Source organism: Haematobia irritans, chromosome 1 (assembly GCF_050003625.1).
Source record: "Haematobia irritans isolate KBUSLIRL chromosome 1, ASM5000362v1, whole genome shotgun sequence".
Lineage (NCBI taxonomy): Eukaryota > Metazoa > Arthropoda > Insecta > Diptera > Muscidae > Haematobia > Haematobia irritans.
Genome location: NC_134397.1, coordinates 231,421,856 through 231,434,423, shown reverse-complemented (window position 1 = coordinate 231,434,423; position 12,568 = coordinate 231,421,856). Strand labels below are relative to the sequence as shown.

General features: G+C 30.7%; 1 protein-coding gene across 2 annotated transcripts in view; it reads left to right on the top strand.

Annotated features, from left to right (window-relative positions):
* The first annotated feature begins 363 nt into the window (after nt 1-363).
* The window catches only part of LOC142223807 (acyl-CoA Delta-9 desaturase), a 118,286-nt gene continuing 106,081 nt past the window's right edge, over nt 364-12,568 (top strand). The window contains exon 1 of one of the 2 annotated variants that reach the window (XM_075293785.1): nt 364-455. The gene's annotated coding sequence lies outside the window, so the exon portion shown is untranslated. Of the gene's footprint in view, nt 456-992; nt 1,121-12,568 lie in introns of those variants that run through there. The other variant, XM_075293966.1, reaches the window with a different exon arrangement.

Here is a 12,568-nt window from a genome sequence, read left to right as displayed (position 1 = left end):
CCATTCCATTAGAATATGCCGTTCCATTAGAATACTTCGAAAATTATGTTTAACACATTTTTCACTTTCTTTGGGTTGACTGTAAGCAAAAATAAAATACAATTTAAACATATAAGATTTCCAAGGACAACCCGTAAAATACGCACTTTTTTGCAAGGTTCTTGTTACAAATATAAGAAATTTTGTTGAAAAAACTTTGTGACAACAGATGCACCCACTCTCTTATGTGATTTCATGATATTTTACTGTTTTCATTCGATGCGATTTACTATAATTTTTTACCATTTATGCATAGTAAGCAAAAAACCATTTGCCCCATATAACATTGAGAAATGTTGAATAAGAAACGAATTTAGTATCATACAGACCGCGAAAAAATAAAGATTGCATTTTATTCGGGAAAAAGAAAGATCGATACGAAATTAAATCACAACTGGTTGCTATAGAAAATAAAGGTGAAATATAAATATTGAATATTAAGTGAAGTGAAGTTACAAAATGCAAAGATGGAAATAATATTGGCAAATATCTATTAGATATCACAAATGTATCAAAACAAATGAAATATAATTCTAAATTCATACTTGAGTGTGTATTTCCTTTCTTACTAAAAAAATATAGAATTTAAAGAAAAAAATTTTCAAGGTCATTATAAAAATTACAAAAAAAAAACACAACAAAACAAAATGAAAAGAAAACATGATTAAGGCTAAATTTTTTAACCAAGGTTTCACTACCCTATTAAAAATAATTTTAAAAAGTGTGTAAAATCATATGATGGTTATGATAGGTTAGTACGTGATGCCTAAAAGGTGAACATTTTATAGACAAAATTACTTAAGTAAATGTATTCAGATATCTACACACAGCCAACTAAAATCAAATAAGGCAAATATAACTTAAAATTAAACTTGAATTAAATGGTGTGGAATAAGTAAAAGTTTTCGTAATCGTTAGTATGTTAAAAACGGTTTTAACCGTTCAATAGTGACATACATGTGAAGTTGACCTACGAAAGTTTTTAATCGTTATAAAGAAAACATTTCGTTAAGAAAAATAGTATTTCGGTTAGGAATTTTAACCCATTCATCGAGAGTGAAGTTTATAGAAGATGCGCAAGGTAATATAGAATATCGTTTTTTTCCTTTAGGATTTTTTAATTTACAAACATACAAATTATAGCACACAGAGAAAACAGATTCGTTGTGATAACTAAATTTTGTGCTAACCAGGGCTGTGGAGTCGCAGTCGGAGTCTGAAGATTTTGCTGGAGTCGGAGTCGTACAAATTTTGCTCGACTCCGGCTAAACTAATTTTTTTAAAACACTTCACATTTTTATACCCTCCACCATAGGATGGGGGTATATTAACTTTGTCATTCCGTTTGTAACACATCGAAATATTGCTCTAAGACCCCATAAAGTATATATATTCTGGGTCGTGGTGAAATTCTGAGTCGATCTGAGCATGTCCGCCCGTCCGTCCGTCTGTTGAAATCACGCTAACATCCGAACGAAACAAGCTATCGACTTGAAACTTGTCACAAGTAGTTGTTATTGATGTAGGTCGGATGGCATTGCAAATGGGCCATATCGGTTCACTTTTACGTATAGCCCCCATATAAACGGACCCCCAAATTTGGCTTGCGAGTGCTCTAAGAGAAGCAAATTTCATCCGATCCGGCTGAAATTTGGTACATGGTGTTGGTATATGATCTCTAATGACCATGCAAAAATTGGTCCATATCGGTCCACTTTTACGTATAGCCCCCATATAAATGGACCCCCAAATTTGGCTTGCGATTGCTCTAAAAGAAGCAAATTTCATTCGATCAGTCTGAAATTTGGTACATGGTGTTGATATATGGTCTCTAACAACCAATCAAAAATTGGTCCATATCGGTCCACTTTTACGTATAGTCCCCATATAAATGGACCCCCAAATTTGGCTTGCGATTGCTCTAAGAGAAGCAAATTTCATCCGATCCGGCTGAAATTTGGTACATGGTGTTGGTATATGATCTCTAATGACCATGCAAAAATTGGTCCACAACGACCCATAATTATATATAGCCCCCATATAAGCCGATCCCCAGATTTGACCTCCGGAGCCTCTTGGAGGAGCAAAATTCATCCGATCCGGTTGAAATTTGGAACATGGTGTTAGAATGTGGTCTCTAACAAACACGCAAGAATTGGTCCATATCGGTCCATAATTATATATATCCCCTATATAAACCGTTCCCCAGATTTGATCTCCGGAGCCTCTTGGAGGAGCAAAATTCATCCGATCCGGTTGAAATTTGCAACGTGGTGTTAGTATAAGGCCGCTAATAACCATGCCAAAATTGGTCCATATCGGTCTATAGTTATATATAGCCGATCCCCAACCACACAAAAATTGGTCCATATCGGTTCATAATCATGGTCACCACTCGAGCCAAAAATATTCTACCAACATTTTATTTTTTATAGAAAACATTGTCAAAATTTTATTTCTATAGAAAATTTTGTCAAAATTTTATTTCTCTAGAAAATTGTTTCCAAATTTTATTTCTATAGAAAATTTTGTCAACATTTTACTTCTATAGAAAATGTTGTCAACATTTTATTTAGTCAAAATTTTATTTCTGTAGAAACTTTAAACTTAATTACATACGTATTTAATCGGCCTTTTTTAGTTTAATATATACCACGTATGGACTATGTGGTATATATTACGGTGTTAGGAAGTTTTAAGATACCTTGCCATCGGCTTCAGTAGAAGTTTCTACACGCACAGAAAAAACATGTTTGGACATGGTTGCCGCATCCATTTAATGCTTATTTAGAGTATGTAATTGTCGCGAAAACCATGTATTTTGTCTTTGTAAAAATAATTTTCGAGCGGAGAAAAGTATATGTTGGCAATAAGCATTTAAATGGTTCTCAAATGCCGCAAACATGTTCTATTATTTAAATGATAAAATTTGAGACCATTATATGGTCAGGAAAATTATGTACCTGACCATTCAATTTTTTTTACTTTTTTGCAGAGAAAAAAGTATTTTCTCCATAAAGACCATGTACATTGTTTTCGTGACCATTTAATTTTTTTGCAGCGACAAGAATTTTATAAAAACATTGAGCAGGTACATTTTGCGCGTCAGTCGTGTGTTGATTGTTTCTTGGAATGGACGGAGAATACGGAATTATTGTGTTTTGTGTTAATTTATTTATTCAGAAATGGCACGTGGTTTTATGTGAATACAAAAAAGGAAAGTGTAATTGAAACAGATGTACCTAGTTTTTGTTCTGCATTTTGACATATGGCATAATTTATTTTTATTTGCAGTTATATGATGTCTGTGTTTGTACATATGATGGGCACGAAGTAAATATGGAATGATTACTTATTGTTGAAATTGAACCAAACTAGAGTGTGTAAAAATATGTGATGTTTGCTTGCACGACATTATAAATACAAATAAACAATGAATTAGTTTATAAATAAATATAAACAAATAAATAAAGTTGATTTTGTGTTTTCTTTTCTCAAGTGGCGTCCTTTTTTCGACGACGAAAAAAGGTTTTTCATAAAAATCAAAACATTTTAGGTTGTGACCATGTTCTTTTAACTAGAAGAAAAACATTTTTGACGAATAACATAACATTTTAGATCGTGACCATTGTCTTTTAATGGAAACAAAATTCTTTTTATCAATATAATAACATTTTAGATGAGGACAATTGTATTTTTCTTAGAACCATGTTCACTGAGCCAACATGGTTGCAGGTTAAAATGTTACATGGTCGCCGCAAAAATTGCTGTTATCATATTATTTTACTCTTCGAATATGATTGTGACAATCATGTTTCTTCTCTGCGTGTACGCAATCCATGGTGGAGGGTACATAAGCTTCGGCCTGGCCGAACTTACGGCCGTATATACTTGTTATAACTAAACAAGTTTTTACGCAAATTAGTTTCCATTGCGTTCATCCGATCAATGTACGGTATGATTGTAAATGAAAAGCAACTTCCAATTACGGAGATTATTTTATGTTTTCTAGAATGTTAGACTAGCAGATGGGCTGAATTGATCCATTTTAATGCCCTTGGTGGTGGGCAATTTATTTGGAATATTTCGAACAATCAAATTAATTTTTTTTTAATTTTATTTTAATACCATATACCTATATACATATGTCGAATATTGGCAGAAAATTCTTTAAAAAATTTATTTCTATAGGAAATTTTATTTCTATAGAAATTTTTGGTCAACATTTTATTTCAGTAGAAATTTTTTTCAAAATTTTATTTCTGTAGAAAACTTTAATAAAATGTTATTGTGTACAAATTTTATTTCTATAGAAAATTGTGTACAAATTTTATTTTGTATAGAAAACTTTGTAAAAATTTTATTTCTATATAAAATTTTGTAAAAATTGTATTTCTATATAAAATTTTGTAAAAATTGTATTTCTCCAGAAAATTTTGTCAAAACTTTATTTCTATAAAAAGTTTAGTCAAAATTTTATTTCTATAGAAAAGCTTGCAAAATTTTATTTCTATAGAAAAGTTTGCAAAATTTTATTTCTATTTGGAAGTTCTTCTAAAGGCACAACTTTAAAAGCACTTCCAAAAATGTCCTCCCAAAGAAGTTATTTATTTTAGCTGCAGAAGAAGTTCATTTGAGTAAATTTTTTTATAACTCGCTTTTTTCATATTTTTAATGAAAAATTGAAATATTTTTGTTTCAAATAGGTTAAAAATAGATTAAGAATTAATAAAATGGTAAAAATTATTTAAATTATAAAATTATATACAAATTTTATTTTGTATAGAAAACTTTGTAAAAATTTTATTTCTATATAAAATTTTGTAAAAACGAAACGAAATTTTGACAAACAAAGATCGTTTCTCATTTGCTTTTCGCTGTAAGGAAGTGTATTTGGAAGAAAAGTATATATTTTTTGTGATAAACGTTTATTCTTTTCCAGGATGTAAAAACAATTTCATAAAGATTAGCTAAAAAAAACATTGTCTTCTTGCTAATTGCATTTTCCCTCACATCCACGAGGTTTTTTAGTTCTTAACACCTTTTCCTGTAATACCAACAATGTAGACGAAATTATACGATTTTATAAATTTTTAAAAATTTTTTTACCAATAGACAATTACACATATAAGTTATATTTATATAGCATAGCTTGCGGCGCCCACGAACCGAATAAACAAAGTTTATTTAACAGAAACAAACATTTAGTTTGGCACCGTGGAGCAGTGGTTGCTACGTCCGACTTGCATGCCAAGGATCGTGGGTTCGATCCCTGCTTCGACCAAAGATTTTTTTTACATATATTCCAGATATGTTCGAAAGATTCCGAAAAAATGTTCAAATGTACTATATTAAATTTTGAACTATAAAATGTGTCTTATTAAAGACCTAAAGTCAGAAAAGAACAGTGTTTGATATAAACGAAATGGACTGTGTTGTTGTTTCAAAAATAACTTTTTTTATTAAAAAAATAAAAATTTTGTAACAAACGAATTTTTTTTGGTGATAAAAGTTTAAAATTTTCGAAGCAATTCAAAAAACTCTAACAAAAGAAAAACGTTTTCGGTACACGTTTTCCAAACGTTTTTTTTTTCTTTGCGTGTATATACATTTTTTTTTGTAATTTTATTTCTATTGATAATTTTTTTAAAATTTATTTCTATAGAAAATTTTGTCAAAATTTTATTTCTAAAAAAATTTTATTTCTATAGATCTTTTTGGTAAACATTTTATTCTATAGAAAATTTTGTCAAAATTTTATTTCTAGAAAAAATTTTTATTTCTGTAGCAAATTTTTTCAAAATTTTATTTCTTACTGCTGCTCACTGCTAAGACGAAAACTTGGAAAAATGACTCAAATTTTCCTATACCTCTAATACATATTTATCGACTGATGAATCATAAATGCATTTTTGCGAAATTGCCTAAAAAATTATAAAGATTTCCCATATTTATACCCTACGCCACACTGTGCCCAAAATTTTGTAAAAGTCTAACAAAATATTGTCCAAATCGGGTCAGTTTTAAATATTGATTAATGGGAGTATAAATCTTTATATAAAGCACTCAACAAATATGAAGGATTTGAGATTTTATCGAAATGTAGACCTATATACAAAGTTGTGCTTGGTATATTATAATCGGCCCCGCCCGACTTCAGACTTTCCTTATGTTGCCATTAACAAAAATGTATTTCGTCCCATAACGTTAGATTTAAATTTTAAGTACATAGATTTTGTAGAAGTGTATACAATTTTGTCTAGATTGGTTCAGATTCAAATTCATACATATGAGAATATAAACCTTCATATAGTTCGCAACAAATTTAAAGGATTTGAGATGTTATCAATAATTTTGGTCCACAATATGTTAAAGAGTATAATACAATGGACTTGTGGTAACAATTGTCAATGACTTAAAAATTCTCAACATTGTCTTCTATATTGTTAGTAAGTCCATATGGACTTTATGTTTGATAAAAAAGGCAGATTAAGTACTAATATAGGCCTCTTTAATTATTGATCGGTTTATATAGAGGAGTCTGTAAATAATTATGCTCCGATATGAACCAATTTTCGCATGGTAATTAAACGGCGGATCTCATAAACAAGCACAAGATCACCCCAAAACATTTGCAAGTTTGAAGAGCATAATGTTACTTTTTCACCGAAAGCATGTAACACTTTTGCAGCAAAAATATTGTTTTCTCTCCTAATATAACAAACTTGCTGATTCTTAATTTCCGAAAAAATAATATGGTTGTCAAAACATATTACATTTTTCCCATGAAAAAGTAACATTATTCTTTTCCAGTGATCTGGTTTATGAGAGTTACTACCAGGGATCCGGAGCGGTCCATTTTTTTCGCTCCGCTCCGCTCCCGCTCCGGAGAAAAAAAAATCGCTCCGCTCCGAGAAAAAAAAATCGCTCCGCTCCGCTCCTCTTCGAGAAAAATCGGGCGGTACATATATAAGGGAGCTATAGCTAAATCTGGGAAAATCGGGCGATACATATATATGAGAGCTATATCTAAATCTGAACCGATTTGGATGAAATTTTGCAGACTTGAAGGGCGATGAAAGAGATTACCTTTTGCCAAATTTGGCGACGATCCGTTTGAAAAAAAGCACAGCGTGACCCCATTTGTCGAAATCGGGCGATACATATATATGGGAGCTATATCTAAATTTGATCCGATTTCTTCCAAATTCAATAGCGTTCGTCGTTGTGCCCAAAAACTCCCTGTACCAAATTTCATACATGGACAGACGGACGGACGGACGGACACCAAGCGCTAGATCGACTCAGGAGGTGATTCTGAGTCGATCGGTATATATTTTATGGGGTCTAAAATCAATATTTCTGGTAGGCACATTTTTTGGCAGATCAAATTTATTATACCCTAACCACTATGTGGTTTAGGGTATAATGACTTTAAAACAATGTGTTGAAACATTTTATTAATTTTGAAGATTTTTCAGAAATATTAAATCCATTTTGACTTCATTAAAACGAAATTTTCATTCATGTTAGGATACACATTTTTATGTCGAATCACTTAGCTATAAGGACAAACTGACTTCATTGAAAAGTTTAGAGACTTTTAGACAAGGAAAAAACTTTATATCAGAGAAATACGTCTTCTATTCTAAGCAAAATTCGTATTCGTATTTTAAGCATGTGAAATATTTGGCCTCCCGACAATATTCTTTGCGGTGCACCATCTACTATTTAATATGTGATAGAAACCAAATTTATGAAAATGGACCAAAATGGACCAAATTTAAAAATTAGAAATCTTTTGGACCAATTTTGGTCCGATCGGACCAAAACGGCAACGCTGATTGGAATTGAAAGTCTATACACAGAGTAGAAGTAACTACTCTCCGAAAGTTTTTTTTTTTGTTTTGCAACAGACGTAGAGAAAAGGTTTTGTAATATTTGATGATTTGACTTAAAAATGGGTATCTTAACATGAAACAAAAAATTTATAGGCTAAGGTCAACTTGACTTTAATAATTCTGAAAAATTCTTTAAATTTAATGAAATTGTCTTTAAATTTGTTGACTTTTTGCATATTGACTACAAAGCAAAAAATCATTCAAATATAGGACATGTTTTTCAAAACTTTATTTTAAAGAAGTTTTTTACTTCAAACATAGCATAATTTCTACTGGAAGTCGAGTCCTAATTTGGAAAATAAAGTTGCCGTTAACTCGTTTTTAAAGGACTTTGATAGCATATGAAGAAAAAAAAGCTGAGAAAGCGAAAAATTAAAATTTGCTTCCTAGAAGCAAGTACACAAAACCTAAATTTAAAAGAGAATTGTGTTTTAAAAGTGTCCTTGCTTGTATTCTCCGCTTCTTTGGCTCGGAATCAATACCAAATTTTTTAAAGTAAAGACAAAATCTTTGGAACCGAGTATGCTTTTTTTCAGTGTATGTTTGCAACAACCTCCATCGAAATCAGTCCGTGGTATACCTACGAATATTCTTACTCAGATCTAGTGTTACCTAATTTCGCTTTTTTCCCCTTTATTGTAAAAATACATTTTCGAACAGCGTTTTTAAGAAATGTTCGTTCCCAAAAAAGTAGATAACATGCAATAATAAAATCAAGTCATTAGTTTTCAATGTGAGAAAAAATTAAAATAAATGTATATGCGCACATTTTTCAACCAAAATTGAAACTATCCATAATTTTAATTAAATTTTCGAGAACTAATATCAGAAATAAGAGAATGCTAGGGTATAGTACAATAGTAAAGCAAATATGAATGTCCTTACACTGAAAAAAACGCATGCCCGGTTCCAAAGATTTTGTCTTTACTTTAATAGTTTGGGTATTAATTCCGAGCCAAAGAAGCGGAGAATACAAGTAAGGATACTTTAAAGACGCAATTCTCTTTTAAATTTGGGGGTTATGTACTTGCTTCTAGGAAGCAAATGCTAATTTCTAATTTTTTTTACATTTTTTTCGTCAGTTGTTATCAAAATCCTTTAAAAAATCCTTTTATTTTCCATATTAAGACTCGACTTCCAGTAGAAATTATGCTATGTTTCAAGTAACAAGCGTCTTTAATATAAAGTGTTGAAAAACTTGTCTTATTTTTTAACGATTTTTTGCTTTGTAGGCAAGATGCAAAAAGGAAACAAATTTAAATACAATTTTATTAATTTTAAAGAATTTTTCTTAATTATTAAAGTCACGTTGACCTTACCTCAAAAATTTTATCTTTTATGTTATGATACACATTTTTAAGTAAAATCACTTTATTATAAGGACATTACAACTTCATTCAAAAGTTTATTGACTTTTTGGACAAGGAAAAAACTTTATTTTAGAGAAATGCGTCTTCCATGTTAAGCAAAATTTGTATTCTTATTCTAAGGACATGAAATCTTTGACTTCACGACAATATTTTTTTCAGTGTAGAAAACTAAAAAATTAAATATAAATAAGATCGTTTAATTGCATTTATTTGGCGTTCATTACAAACATCTTTGTAATTGATCGAAAGTTGTTACTTTTACAACACATACTAGAGATATATTTTGACATTTGCCGTTTTTGAAAACAATTACTAAAAAAACACTTTGTGTTTTCCCCAATGTACGTACGTACAAAAATACATATCGTACATTTTAAACGTTTACTCACACTACGCTAAGTACTAAGTAATTTCAAAGTTACACATTTCATTCAAGTAATATTTTATTCGGAGCGGAGCGGTTTTTCATTTGGAAACCGCTCCGCTTCCGCTCCGCTCCGGATTTTAGAAATGCCGCTCCCGCTCCGCTCCCGCTCCGGCAAAAAAAGGGCTTGCTCCGCTCCGCTCCACGCTCCGCTCCGCTCCGGATCCCTGGTTACTACCTACAGGACAGTTTTAATACCTTTTCAAAAGTTATTAAAACTTCCTTAACAAATTGTTTCTGCACTTAGGCCTATGCTGGATTTTATTAAACAAATATGTTTGCTACTGGTTTCCATGAATATTTTGTTCATATTCAAACATACATAAGAGTCCGCTTTCAATGAAAATATTGCAAAAACTTTTTATTAATGCTTTACAACATTTTATGAAAATCAACTCATAACATATAATTTTAATTCATAGATCTCATGGCTCCGATAAAAAAGTATGTCCCTGCTCATGAGTTAACAAATTTGAAATTTATTTAAACAAATATTCAACAGAAAGTAGGCATTGGCCATAAAAAGGTTTGTCTAGCCGCTTCATAAAACGTTCATTGGCTTTTATTGCATTTTCCCCGCATCTTATTTTTTTTTTTGGTTTGCAAAGCATTGAAATTAAATGGAGTCATATTCGAGTTTATCATTTGCTCAATAATTGACATAAATTATCATCATCATACCTATGGTGGGGACAATGTAATATTTACTCAACATTAATTATTGTGTAAATATTTATAAAACATTATTGAGATCATTGAAATGAAGATGACAAGAAATGTGACGAAAAAAAACAGAAAAATAAGAGTGGAAATAAAAGCTGAAAGTTATTAACGCTTATTGTTGATCTAAGAAAATAATAATAATGGACACTAGACAACAAATTGTATTTAATAGATAACATTGTGTTAAATATTTATGGATATGTACGATGTCAAAAGGCTGCAATAGTCATAGATCTCATCAGTAATGATGAAGATTTCCACGTCTGAACTGCATACACACTATTTCGATGTGGACACTTCGAGGTTTGCCTACATCCAGAATCCCGCTTATATATCTTTTGTCGATCTTTTTCGTGCGAATAATAAGTGCAACTAATTGCTATTAAGCTTCTCACTTCGTACCATCTTGAGTATTTCTCGAGGAGACAATTTCTCGAGGAGAGGCTTATATTTCTCGAGGAGACAATTTCAATTTTATTTTCGAGCTATTGTGCTCAGAGATGATCGGACTGCCATTTTTTTTTTGGTTTTCGACTGTCAAAAAGTTTTAGATGTCGGAAACGTCATATAAAGCCAGCAAACAAATTTGGAAGTTCTTCTAAAGGCACAACTTTAAAAGCACTTTCAAAAAAGTCCTCCCAAAGAAGGTCTTTATTTTAGCTGCAGAGGAAGTTCATTTGAGTCAATTTTTTTACAATTTCCTTTTTTCATATTTTTTATGGAAAATTTAATTTTTTTTGTTTCAAATAGGTTAAAAATAGATTAAGAATTAATAAAATGGTAAAAATTATTTAAATTTTGCCGAAAAAAAATCCAAATCCATTCTAGAAAAATTGCAAATTTTTGAAAATATTTGATGTCAAACGTTCCAAACAAGCGTAAGAATGCATTAAAACTCAAAAAAAAATCTAAAAATTATTTATTTGTGAAAATATCACAAAATTTCTTAATTCACATCCAAAACACTGAATTCGCATCACACCTTAAGAAGTAATGCAAATTCAGTGCAACGGCTGTTAAAATGGTGAACATCCATCTTATGACAAGTCCATGTTAAATTCATCGCTTCTGTGCCAATTTTGCACCACTTTCGGATCCAAAAAGAACATTTTCACTACTGTTTTGGCGACACTTTTTTGCTGGGCATTAATAAAACCTATAAAAATTAAATGTCAGACAGTCTTACCAGGTGATTTTTGAATCTTCTCCCCGAAATATTAAACAAGTAAATACGGACTTATGTTCGGCCGGGCCGAATCTGAAATACTCACCAACATATATACCAAAATGGAAATCGGAATACTTAACATATGGGGGCTATAGCAAAACATGGACTGATCTACACCTTATTCGCTACACCTATTTAATGATCTAAAATATCTCTAAATTTTGAATTTCAGGCAAATCGAATAAAAATTGCTGATTCTAGAAGCCCAGATTTTAAATTTCAAGCAAATCGGATAAATACTCGGATATTTAAACGCTGAAGAAGTCAAATCGTCAGATCGGGCTATATGGGGGCTATGTTAAAACGTGAACCGATACGCAAACTTATTTATGAATCCAAAATAGCCCTTCTTCGAACTTGACCTGCCCGTAGACCAAAGACGAGTTGATGCAAAATTTCAGCACGATAGCTTATGGTTAAATCGTTATATCGGACATGGTTATATTGTCCTAGAATTTCTATAAAATTTTCTCTAAGGACAAAATTTCTATAAAATTTTCTTTAAAATCAAAATTTCTATGAAATTTTTTCTAAAACCAAAATTTCTGTGATTTTTTTTTCCTAAAGACATAGTTTCTAGGAAAATTTCTCTAAAGACAAAGTTTTCATGAAATTTTCTCTTAAGGCAACATTTCTATGAAATTTTCTCTAAAGACGAAATGTCTATGAGATTTCTATGAAATTTTCTCTAAAGACAAAATTTCTATGAAATTTTCACTAGAGACATAGTTTCTATAAAATTTTCTCTGGGAATAAAGTTTTTATGAAATTTTCTCTAAAGTCAAAATTTCTATCAAATTTTCTCTAAAGACAAAATTTCCATCATATTTTCTCTAAAGACAAAATTTCTATAAAATTTTCTCTAAAGACAAAGTTTGATAGA